General features: G+C 49.5%; 1 protein-coding gene and 1 pseudogene across 2 annotated transcripts in view; one reads left to right on the plus strand and one right to left on the minus strand.

Annotated features, from left to right (window-relative positions):
- LOC105742034 overlaps window positions 1-2,513 on the plus strand; it is a 30,870-nt pseudogene extending 28,357 nt beyond the window's left edge.
- The window catches only part of Pitpnc1 (phosphatidylinositol transfer protein, cytoplasmic 1), a 293,224-nt gene that overhangs the window by 285,285 nt on the left and 5,256 nt on the right, over window positions 1-2,683 (minus strand). The gene's annotated exons all lie outside the window — the stretch shown is intronic.

Here is a 2,683-nt window from a genome sequence, read left to right on the forward strand (position 1 = left end):
CCCTGTCTCAAAAACAAAAACATGGACAACTGTGTTAGTTGATACATTGTGTCAGCTTGGCTGAATCAGCTTGGGCAGTTCTCAGCATGGGGGCCTACCCCTGCAGGTGGGCAGGACCCAGGATTTTTAGAAAGGCAGGAAGCTGCCCTGCCTGGTCTCCTGCCGCCCGCCGCCCGCCCCGCTTCCGTGGAGAAGTCCCAGTCTTTGGAGGAGCTCGGATCTTCACTGTGGAGCGCTGGTCTTCGCAGACGGAAGAGAGAGGCTTGATGGACGCCGCCGCAGCTGCTGCTCCTCCTCCGCTCTTCATTGTTTTCTGCTGCGTGAACTGCTGTGTGCCTTGGAGCCAACGGAATATGGACTGAACCCTCCAGAAATAAACCTTTCCTTCCTTCATTTTGAGTGTCAGGTATTTGTCCCAGCAACAAGTAAAAAGTAAGACAACAACATAGTGAGTTAAGGGCCAGCCTGAACCTCATAGTAAGACCCTGTCTCTGAACACCAGAAAGTACAATACAATACAGTATAATACAAATAATGAGGAGCTTTCCACCCCACTGTTTTCAGATGCAGTCTGATGAGGCCCTGTCCACTGAAACCCCTCACCGTATGTGCATAACATAGCAGAAAACTCCTGAGCCTGGTCTTTATCGGCAGGATTTCTACCAGCCTTCTTGTCTTCTAGCTTTGTCCAGAATCTTCTGTACACAACATCGTAAGGCGTTCCAGCCCTACTCTTTCAGGGGACACTTTCAAACCTTTCTGAACTTTTGCCATAAGCCATTCCCAAAGGCTCTTGAACCACAGGGTCAGGTGTAGTCACAGCAATGGCCCCACTCCTGGTACCAGGGTCAGGTGTAGTCACAGCAATGGCCCCACTCCTGGTACCAAATTCTGTTAGTTACTTTTCTCTCATTGCTGAGACAAATACCCAAGACTCAAAATTACAGGAGGAAGGGCCGGTCAAATAGCTCAGGGGATTAAAGTGCCTGCTTAGGCAGACACAGGACAAGAGTTCAATCCGGGGTGTGCTGAGATGGTGATGGAGACTGGGTATGGTGGTACACACCTGTAATCCCAGCACTTGGGAGGCTAAAAATAAGGAGGATCGCTATGAGTCCGTTCTAAGCAGTGAGACTCTGTAGACCTTGTAGACCCTGTCCTAAAATATAAAAAGAAAGTTTATTTAGCTCAGTATGTGGAGATTTCAGTCCATAATCAGCAGGCTCCAAGGCAGGGTGGGGTGGCACAGGGGCAATACTTCAAGGTGGCAGAAGACAGCAAAAGCAACGAGAGCAAAAGGAAGGAGAACAAGCCTATTTTTCTCCCTTCTATTGTGAGCAGGCTTCCGAGGCCTTCCTCTCGCTAAAGCTCACTATGTTTATGAAGTAAGGCCCCTGCCCCCCCTGCTGAGTCACTTAGCTGCTGCAGCGTATCAACCATAACAGCTACTAAGCAGATGTTAAAGCCTTTTTTAATAAAACTATATATATCAAGTCCTGAGACAATCTCCCCCCCCCCCCTTCAGAACTGGGGATGGAACTCAGGCCCTTGTGCTTGCCAGGCAAGTGCTTATTCTACTGAGCCATCTCCCCAGCCCCATGAGGCAATTCTTATATGTAGGCCCATTTATCAGGCCTCTATTAAATGCAGAGAATGTTTTTGATGTGGGATGGCATGTAGCAGAGTAGTAAATGCCCAGAAAATAAAAATAACTTGACAGTGATATGGAACAAATTGCTTCGTGTAGAAAAACCGGGGGATTCTGCAGCCAAAAGTGCAGAGATTTTGTCAAGATTGTTGTTATAAATAAAGAAGCTCGCTTGGGCTCTCTGGCTACAGTTTTTCCATTACAACCTTCAGCCTGTCTGGTGAGCTTGTCCAGATTGAATATGCATTCGCTGCTGCAGCTGGAGGAGCCTGTGCGATGGGAACTAACGCTGAAAGTGGTGTGACATTAGCACATGAGAAGAAGCAGGAGTCCCTTCTGCATGATGACAAAGTGTACACAAAGTAGAGCCACTTTCCAAGCACATGGGTTGGGTGTGCAGAGGCCGGGCCCAGAGTGCAGAACGCTGCACACAGAGGTTGCACACTCTCCCAGCAGTCCTGCTTGTGTACTGGGAGCCCGTCGTCCCCACAGCCGGCTAGTGCAGGGAGCAGCTCCCGTGAGGCAGGCTATGGCCCAGGGAGGTGGTCTCCGGCCGGGGTTTCTTTACCTGTCTCCGGTTGGAACGGCCACGTCTATGTCAGTCAGATCCATCTGGAGTTTACTTTGCCTGGAAGGCCACAGCCATGGAAAAGAACTGTGTGGATGGGAAAACTTTCCCTGAGAAAAGATCTAATGAAGACTTGGAGCTTGACAGGGCCATTCATACAGCCAGGGTAACCCGGAAGGAGAGCTGGAAAGGGCAGGTGGCGGAAGGCAGCGAGGACATTGGCATCCGCAGTGAGGCAGGCCTCCGGAGGCTCAGGAGGCAGAGGTCCAGGACCACTTGGCTGCCGCGGCACACTAACGAGGCAACTGAGTGACCTGCGGTTCCGGATTCTCTATGTAAAATGTTTATAGTATGTTTGGTTTTGCAGACTTTCTGCACACTTACTTCTACGGGGTTTAAGGGACTGATGTTTTTTAACTGACACTTATAAGTCATGATAAACTGTGAAATTAAAAAAGAAGAAGGAG

Source organism: Octodon degus, unplaced genomic scaffold (assembly GCF_000260255.1).
Source record: "Octodon degus isolate 3935 unplaced genomic scaffold, OctDeg1.0 scaffold00033, whole genome shotgun sequence".
In the NCBI taxonomy this organism is placed as follows: Eukaryota; Metazoa; Chordata; class Mammalia; order Rodentia; family Octodontidae; genus Octodon; species Octodon degus.